General features: G+C 45.2%; 1 long non-coding RNA gene across 1 annotated transcript; it reads left to right on the plus strand.

Annotated features, from left to right (window-relative positions):
- Positions 1-2,510: 2,510 nt before the first annotated feature.
- On the plus strand, positions 2,511-6,757 carry LOC149358173 (uncharacterized). Its single transcript, XR_016291933.1, has 4 exons — positions 2,511-3,118; positions 3,444-3,512; positions 4,027-4,091; positions 6,622-6,757. It is a non-coding gene; the product is annotated as an uncharacterized LOC149358173 (long non-coding RNA).
- Positions 6,758-10,092: the final 3,335 nt, after the last annotated feature.

Below are 10,092 nucleotides of genomic sequence, written 5' to 3' on the forward strand. Positions count from 1 at the left end.
CAGCCATAGCATTAGTTGCATTGTATAATGTAGCAAAAGTACTTTGTGCTCATTAGGAGGAAGGAGATGTTGTGTGCGCGCGAAACCAAGCACTCGTGTTATCGCGTACTGTCTGCGCATGCTCACTGCCCGGCTATCTCTTATCGGGTAGCCCGTGCTGGCTTTAAAAGACCGCTCGCACGGGCCCACCGCGCTCAGTATGTAACCTGTTGGCTCCCTGCCAAGTAGCAGGAATAAACGTTCCTTCGATGCTACGTCTACGCCGCCCAGTTCTTGGATGCCAGACATGACAATATGGGAGAGGCCTTTGCCCTGCAGTGGGCGCAGTCAGGCTGCTGCTGATGATGATGAGACACCTTGAGAGTAGCATAATTCAGCTGGGCTTTGAGCGGGTAATTTTTGTAACTTATTGGTGCTTTACATCAAGGTCACTTGTATTGTTCTTAATTAGCAGACTTTTTTTTTTCAAGGAATAGGAATTTGTATTGGGTCCTGTGTTGTTCCGGAGCTCTGCGATGTTTTTTTTTCTTTTATCTGGGGTTGACCGATATTTAAATGATATGTTTACGGGGTATCCATATGAAGGAAGCCAACAATAACCTAAACCGAAAAAGCTTGGGGGTGTTTTCTATTTTTATGATTTGTGGTGTTAATCGATGAGAAATGATAATATAATCATTTTATGACTGGAATATGATTGATTTCAACATAGAGGAAAGGCTTCCTTCACATGTACGTCATAACGAGCCCCTCATTCCCTAGCCCTTGTCTGCTTACTACCCAACGGGCGGACGATAATAAACGTTTTTTTAGATACGGGACGGTATTTTAGTTCTTTTAACTTCTAACTTTTCCTACCTTGCTCGGTTTAGTAAAGTGCGCAGTAATTTTGTTGAAGAAAACTTCCACAAATATACCTGCACGCTGGATGTACCGTACTTGCGAAAGGTACCAGGCAATGAGGTTTCCTTCTCAGTCTAACGCCGCCCTTACGACCCCAGGTTTCGAAAGGTGTGGACAAGGGCTTTCTTGCCTTAAACAGGTTTACTGCTTAAGCGGTGCTATAAGTGCTTTATTACATGGCTAAGAAACAAATCTGGTTAACTGCCTGGTTACTTTTGTCTAAGACAATACTTTCTCCAGGTAAATGAAGTCTACATATATACCAAAGTTTCATCAGCGAGCTGCTATCCAACGAAGATGGTACCCGGGTGTACTTAATGAACAACAGCTACACATGAATGCGGGCAAGGCGAAGGGCGCTCTTCAGTGTGCGACATGTGCGGACGAGGTCTGTAGGTGAACAGGGTCGGCGCACACAAGGTGGTGAGGAATAGAGTGTTGTCACCTTCAGTTTTATAGCGGCAAGGCGAAATTGAAAGCCGTTTATTTTAGCAGCAATCACTTAAGTAACAATCGCATAGTAAATCCTCCCAGGTAGCACCGCACATTAAAATAATGTTATGAAATTGTTATGAATGCAGGAAATTGGCATGTTACAAAATTAACTGTTGTATTATTGTTAAAAATTAATTACCTTATAAGCTGTATGATAAACATTAGCATAACATTTTAAGTAAACTTTATTGTAATACTTGTTTCTAAATGTTATGATAATGTTAAAAATTATTAAATAACGTTATGTGTTGTATCATATACATTAGCTTAACATTTAAAGTAAGCTTATTTATTTTTTATTTATTTATTTAAATCATACTGTCAGCCTCTCAGAGGCGGTTGAAGGAAAAGTCGGAATTGAAGAACAAAAGATATACTAGCATAGAAATGGAGGAACTTAAATCAAGAATAAAGTAAAGACATTGTCGCCACGAAACAAGTCTTGAGTACAAGGGGACAGTACGCTCAAGGCAGCATTTCGTATAAAATAAGAACTGTGCACTATCGCAAACACGCAACAGAAACGGAGAAGCAAAGGAAGAGTTCATGGGCAAATATTCAAACAGCAATTCGACTAATGAAATCGCTAAAATAAACGATTCATGGCACGAAAAAAGGGGATTTAGCAGAACTTAGCCTGGATAGGAATTCGTTAAGTAACGGGCGGTTGTGTCTTTTGCTAATAAGTTCGTCCCGTTCTTAGACAGCTTGAGCGAAGAAAGAATACCTAAATGTGTCCCAATTAAATTTACATTCTAAATTCCCACTGATGAACCTGCATGCTCTTGCAAGCCTGCTGTAGCGTTTTATGGAAAGTTGCATTTGTGTGCGTTATTTGAATATTTAATTAGCATTAGGTTAAGGTTACTCCGAAGTTTATCCCAGTCAACCACGGATATCCGTGGTATATCCGAGTAAGGTCCGAATCTCCAGTGCCAGGCTGGGATGTCCATAGGGCATGCCTACGTATGTCCATATTCGGATATACGCATCGGAGATTCTGTGTATGTACGAGGGACGTTCGTTTTTGGATGGCTGGCGGACATCCGCCGGCGGATGTCCGAGGGGTATCCGTAAACATCCCTCTTGGGATGTGAGCTTACATGACATATATAATTTGTTTTCCCTCAGACGAACATTTTAAAACAAATTCTATTTTGCCAATGCCAAAATTCACACAATCAAATTTCTACCACCAACTAGTTTAATATTCAGATTGATTAAGATCACTCAACTATGGTGTTGATGTTAAAGAACCAGAATTAAACGAATCGCTTGGCTTTCTGGCGCCAGTGCTCATAATTAACGCCCTTTTATCCTGCAGCACTCCTTCGAGGTAACCGAGGCATGTAGCCATGCATGCTGCCTTCCATGAAAACAAACCCTAATAAACTCCTACCAGGGGCCGCGGCAGAGCGGTAAGCCTAAAAGTCAACCCAATCCAATCTATCAGCCAAGCCAATATTTGTGGCGCGATGGTCTCGTTGGTTTTCGTCGCGTGGTGCTCCTTTCGACCTTTACTTTTGCTGCAATGTGCGGTTTGTTCGCTCTGTGGTTGCTTGGCTGTGCTACAAATGTGTTGTGTCATCTACGCGCTCGAAAAGACGTTCGTTTGATTCTGAGGCTCTCGTGAAAAAGCTCCGGTGTCGCCTGACCCCTTGCCGAGACATGCTTTGTTGCTTTGGATGAAAGAAGCGGCCATGGTGTTAACACTTGCGAGGTAAGTAACTGTGCTTGAAAATTACTTTCAGGGTGTTGCTGTGGGATGACTAAACCGCATTAACGCAGTTGTACTCTATTGCGCTACTTGTTTGCCACGGAGTGGAAGTTGCAAGCACTATGCATTAGCTGCCGCAAACGTGTTTCTCGTGTTTGTGAAAAAAAGTTGAGACGGTGTGTAGTTGCATGGTGTGAATCTTAAGGCAATTGCGCGTAGGTTCATAATTACGATAAAACAGAATGCACGAAAAGCATAGTGCCAGGACGGTGTTAGTTTTTCAGTGCTTCGCGACTTAGTTTTTCTTACTTTTCTGTTGCCTTTGCAGTGTGGATGTGGCCCGGCTACCGAGTGTATTGGTGCCTACATTAATTATGCCAAGCCGTGGAAAGCACAGGTAGGTTGAAAATGTCATATAAAAGTTGTGCATACTTCCACAGCTTATTAATTTATTTATTAGGCTTGCCAAATGGAAGTCTCCAACCATCCACTCACTACACAGTACTTTGCACTGTGCAGTAGCATTGTTTAGGAAAGCTTAACTGTTGTGTTAAATTTGCGAGCTTCAGTCACATTTTTCACTTACTTCCCAATCACTGAGTGCAATGAGCTCTTGCAGTGCTTTGGTATAACTTTGCCAAACATGTTATGCCCACAGGGCTCAATGCTGAGCCAGATAGCAGGACCATATACGACACGCCTAGAGCCACATGTTCCTGGATTGTGACCAGACCTCTCTTCCTTACTCCTGTGCAGCTGTGGATCATCAAATATGCTGTCAGTGCCCTGATGCGTGATTCATCAGTGAACCCTGTGGGCATTGTAGTTTCGACAGAGATTGTGTTTTGCTGCATCGTTGACAACGTGCAGTATAAGGTGCTCTCTCATACTTTATTTTCTTGTCCATACAGTGTGGATGTGACTGACCTAAGCTAGCAGCTATATAGTACTTGCAGCTTACAGCAGCAACCTTCAGGTAAGTTTGAACTACAGTGCAAGTTTGACCCTGTCACATAATGGATACTTTCCTTCTGTTTGCTCTGTGCAGCGGAGGGTATCTAGCTATACTGCAGTGTACTTGTACAATAATGGATAAAAATTTGTGGTATGAGAGTTCTTTGTGAAACATTTTCTCTGTGCTGTTAGCCAGAGCAATTTAATCAAAAGCCTAGAATCAGGAGGGGACATGGATACTCGATCTTATTGAACAAATTTCAGCTGACTGCCTGGCGAGGCAATGCAAAAATAAATATTTTCGGAAAATCGACATCCAGCAAACTTTTCTCTATGAGTGTACCTTGTGCCCAACCTAAGTCATTAGCTAGCTTGCAACGATGTGGTAAGGATCCCTACTCTTGCACTTGAATTTTTTTGACCATCAGTGTGGAAGTGACTGCCTGTGGGAGTAGCTGTGGTGTCTTGCAATGTAAAAGACAAAAGAGCTACTACTGGGGCGAGTTGGAAATACATACTTGAAGGAATTGGTGAGCGCTATAGAAACACTGAAAAGGGACAAACGCACAGGACGAAGCGCTTTCTAACTACTGTTTAATCTCAGAAGAAACATGACTATATACACACATTTGACGACAAGAATGAAGGGAAAACAGGTAAAAACTATGCGCGCTTACAACAGCCGAAGATTACTGTTCTTGAGGGAGGTTAATTCTGTTCCCCCTAACATCACTGAAGGGGAGCTGACGCATTGCTTATCTGGAGCAATGTGCATTGCAAAAGCTTCGATAATTTCTTGTTCCCGTCTGTTTCTAGCCCTACCTATTACTTTGGTGTTTTTTAGCAAGGGTATGCATTTACAGTGTGCGAAATGAGGTGCCAGATTCCCGGACTTTGCAAGTTGTTCACTTGATCTTTCGTGTTCCCGGAGCCTCTTGTTAAGGCATCTTCCCGTTTGCCCTACGTAAGTTTGTTGGCAGCTGAGGGGAATGCTGTAAATGACGTTTTCGTCACACTTTACATAGGTGTTTTCGTGTTTGGTGTTGCACCCAGGTTTCTTTTTGTGGTCTTCATTCTCGTTGACCTTTTTACACATTCCAATGAGCTTATTGGGAGCTGAAGAAACCACCTGGACTCCGTACTTGTTAGCTGTCCTCCTTATTCTGTGGGAGATATTGTGAACCTACGGCATCACGGCAGGGCGTCCCTCGTAGCTCATTTTCTTAGTTTTGTGGGACCCAGTAACTTCTCTTAGTAAGCTTTCAGCAATGCCGCAAAGTAACTGCTCCGGATAACCGCTCTCCTTCAATTGGGAGACCTGTTGGTCTACGCTCTGAATTATCGAGTGGGGGCAAGATTTTCTTATAGCTGGTTTCAGGCAAGACGTAGCTACAGCTCGCTTTACAATTCTGGAATGACTGATAATTCACAGCGTAGACCAACAGGTCTCCCGATTGAAGGAGAGCGGTTACCCGTAGCAGTTACTTTGCTGTACTGCTGAAAGCTTACTAAGAGAAGTTACTGGGTCCCACAAAACTAAGAAAACGAGCTACGAGGGACGCCCTGCCGTGATGCCGTATGTTCACAATATCTCCCACAGAATAAGGAGGACAGCTAACAAGTACGGAGTCCAGGTGGTTTCTTCAGCTCCCAATAAGCTCATTTGAATGTGTAAAAAGGTCAACGAGAATGAAGACCACAAAAAGAAACCTGGGTGCAACACCAAACACGAAAACACCTATGTAAAGTGTGACGAAAACGTCATTTACAGCATTCCCCTCAGCTGCCAACAAACTTACGCAGGGCAAACGGGAAGGTGCCTTAACAAGAGGCTCCGGGAACACGAAAGATCAAGTGAACAACTTGCAAAGTCCGGTAATCTGGCACCTCATTTCGCACACTGTAAATGCATACCCTTGCTAAAAAACACCAAAGTAATAGGTAGTGCTAGAAACTGACGGGAACGAGAAATTATCGAAAATTTTGCAATGCACGTTGCTCCAGATAAGCAATGCGTCAGCTCCCCTTCAGTGATGTTAGGGGGAACAGAATTAACCTACCTCAAGAATAGTAATCTTCGGCTGTTGTAAGCTCGCATAGTTTTTACCTGTTTTTCCTTCATTCTTGTCAGCGCGTGTGTTCCTCCCTCTTCTGTGTATGATATGAAGTCAAATGTGTGTATTTAGTCATGTTTCTTCTGAGATTAAACAGTTGTCCTGTGTGTTTATCCCTTTTCCGTGTTTTTATAGCGGTCACCAATTCCTTCAAGCTTGCAATGTACACGCATTTTTCATGAACTGGTACAAAGCTTTGCAGTCGGGCATTTGTTTTTGCAGTTTTTTTGGAAAAGCAAAATATTTTGTATTGCAAGAAATATTCTCACCTCTGTTGCTTATAACTTACTAGTTGTTCAAGATGTAAACATGCTTTCGGAGCGGCAGATGACTAATTTACTTGGCACGGTGGACTTACTGCATGCAACTGAATGGTGTCTGTCAAATTCGCTTGCTTTAATGACATATTCTGAACTTAATGTTTACTGTTTTCTGCAGAATACGTCCCCGGCTTGTCTACAAATTCATCATGGTCTGTACAGTATCCTTCCTGCTGCTGTGTATGGCCGGCTTGATGAATTCCTCATGAAGACTGAAGACGGCATTTATGTCATAATAAAATCATCCCGACTGATATGCTTTGCCATTTTGGTCGATTGCTTTACAGATTCATGCAGATTACATACAGCAAGGTGTATGTCCGATTTCAGACACTCTGCGGGCTTTTAATAAGCCCAGTGGCCCTGGGAGGTGCACTGATTGGTGGTTGTAGTTCTGGCTTGCCTCATAATGGTGAAGAATGCATTACCTGCAAATATCCTCAAAAGATCCGCCGGCGGATATCCGAGATGGATATCTGTCGGCAGTCTAAATAATTATATTTGTACCTCCGTCGGAGGTCCGTGCGAGAGCCGTTGGACGTCGGCGGATCTCCCACGGATATCCGTATATCCAGTAAAGGACATACCTCGGACGTCCAGTGAATGTACACTGGTTGATTGGGATATGTAGCGTTTCAGAAACATTAGGTAAAAAAAAGGAAATTAATAACCATTTATAAACGTTCGATCACAACAAAAAGCGACATTTTTTTTTAACATTTCAATGATACTCGGGCTGTAACCACCGTGGCTGTAACGGATCATTAACATGTGTTGTACTCATTGGATAGCTGGCGTATTCGCGCTGAAATTTCGCACAGGTGGTATTTGTCTGGCAAATGAGCTTAAAAGTATGCTTATTGAGTTACTTAAATCATTCTGTCCGAATGAACCGTGAATCAGCGTATTCTGGAGTGATTCCGGACGAGAAATAACTTTTCGAACAACTTGGACACGAAACAACTGCAGACATTCAGTCGCTCTAAAACAACTGCACTAGCAGCGCCATCTCTCGACGGCGGCAGAAAAGTGAAAGTAGACGCGCCAAATAATACGAGCCCTCCGTCCCCCTTCGTTTCCCTCAGCCTGGAGATGACGCTGCCGTCACAATTACGGACAATATTTTTTTTTTTAATACGACACTCATTTTGACCTAATCAGGCAAGTGGCCCAGCCGAGCGTAGTAATAAAGAAAACAGACCACCAAAGGTCGGTTCACTAATGAGCGGCGCAACAGTTAGTATTTCACTCAGCTGCTGCTTTTCATGCAAGATACGACAAAGCTTCCAGTGAAGAAATACTGCGCTGAGTGAGCATGATCTTTTCGTTTTTTTTTCATTAACGAGATGGGATAACGTGAACCTTGAATATGCTACTAGCACTTCCATCCCATCACCACCTCGCGGCAGTTTTCTTTGGTAGCAATGCATTTCATTGCTGTGTTTCTTCGCAACAAAGCAAAAAGCTCGACTGCTCACATTGCGTCAAAGGGCCATATTAGCAAAAGGGACGGGGACAGAGGCCGAGTCGCCTCACAGACACCGCGCCCGGAGTTTCGCCTCGCACAGCGCGCCTCTTTCGGTCCGCCGCGGCCTGGCCCACCACACGCGGCGGCCTACTCCCACGGCCACGCCGGGAAGCGCCTCGATCCAGGGGTCTATCCCGTGGCGGCGAGGGGCCTCTTCACGAGGCCCGTTGGACCCCGCGCGGCTTTTTAGGGCCCCAGGGGCAAGGTGACCCCGTCCCTCCCAGGGGCAGAGGTCCGCTTGATAACCCGGCGTCTCGGGCAGCGGACCCCCCTGTACCCGCGTCAACGCGCCGGGTGAACGCGCGGCCGGGACTCGACGACGCACCGCACTTGCCGCGCGAGCGGGGAGTCGAACCCACGACCTCCCGATGCCGAGGCGGACGCTGAAACCACTAGGCCACGGCAACGGTGAGAGCTGAGCCGGTTCCTAGCCGTTGTCATATCTGAGCGCACCCCCTTCTCTCACTCCCACCACCCTCTCCAAATGCCTACCTTCTCTCTTGTTTACATGGCGTCTCGCCCACAGCGCTTACTTGGATAGCACAGCCCATCTTCTTCCACTGTAGTGCAGTCGTCTCTTTGGTAAAAAAACCAGCCCAGTGTGTGAGCTACAGTGTGACGACAACAACTTTCAAACTGTTTTATAATTCTCTCGAACGACTAGAATATGTTTTCAAGGTGTACATTCACCGCATTAAATTTCTGCTACAAGCGTTTCGGGCAGAATGTCTTCGCTGCATTTCGTGCGCCAAGTGCGACGTTTCGATGGTGCTTGCGGTGAGCACAGTTCGCTTGTGGAAGAAAGCGTGTAGAAAAACCAACGCTACACCAAGATTTGTTTCTACGTTCAATCGAGTGACGATAGCTGGGGCTCATTCTTAATTCAGCATCCGAGATTGTAAAGTACGACGAAATTAAACGTAGGCACCCGACGTACAGACCTATCGGTAACCGCTGCCTCAAACGCCGGCGTGCCGCTTTCAGCAGTTGCAATTCGCGCGCTCGCCAGCGCTCGGCCAATCGCTGCACAAATGACACCTCGAGCGCACACAGACGGCCAGTGACGCCAAGCCATTCTTGAAAGGCTGGCGGCGACGACAACGTGCCAGCGGGCAAACCGACGCAGATCGTAAAAGCAGGGCACACTCTCTTCCCGACAGTTTCCGACTTTGCTTACGCCGCTGGAACCTGTGGCGCCACCTTGTGGTAAGAACTACAACTGCTACTTGTTCAGTTTAGACCTTTGTCGCTAGTAGCGCTGAAGTCGTTTGCTCTCGATTATGGCTTTCGGACTGTCGAGTAAACCGCTGCTGTTCATGATTTCTGTGATAAATATTGTCTCGTGTCGTGACGGTGGCCCAACAAGAAGAAGACAAGGCTTCCTAACGAAACTCTTTAGCCTGACTTGCGCCCACGAACAACACAACAAATCGGTGACAGCAACAGCAAGAAACGTGCTCAGCGGTCGTCGAACGACAGATTCGCCGGGGCTTTCGGCGACACTCAGTTTAAAGCTGACAAATAATTTTAGAGCTACGGCACGTAAGGCAACCACTATAATCTCGAACAACATCGTATGAGCTGCGCATGGCTCGATCACTCGAGATAAATCTGGTTGGTTTCTCGCATCATACAGTGAATGGCCGTGTGTTGTAGTGGCTTTGAACACCAACAAACATTATGATCAGTGGCGGCATTACCCCCCTTTTTTAAGAAACATCCGCCCGACGTTTTACATAAAAATATGAAAGGTGAGAAAAATAAACGCATTAGAATTCAAAAAATAATCTGGAAGTGCAAACACGATGCGTCCGTCAACGCGCACTGATAAAGCTTGCAGACACACACGCTTTCAATATTGACTCATCAGTCCTGGTTGCAAACAATTTTCCTGCTCAAACTACTGGCCGATTTCATCTCACACGCCGACCGCGAGGTAGCATATGGAGGTCTAAGCTTGTTGATAAGTAATTTAACAGCGGAACTTCTACGTATTGTCCGGAATCGGTGAAAAACTGCAGTCGACTGCGTCAGAAACACAGTGTCTTTACGTCTTTACAC

The sequence above is a fragment of the Amblyomma mixtum genome, chromosome 3 (genome assembly GCF_055824585.1).
Source record: "Amblyomma mixtum isolate Tamu chromosome 3, ASM5582458v1, whole genome shotgun sequence".
NCBI classification, from domain to species: domain Eukaryota; kingdom Metazoa; phylum Arthropoda; class Arachnida; order Ixodida; family Ixodidae; genus Amblyomma; species Amblyomma mixtum.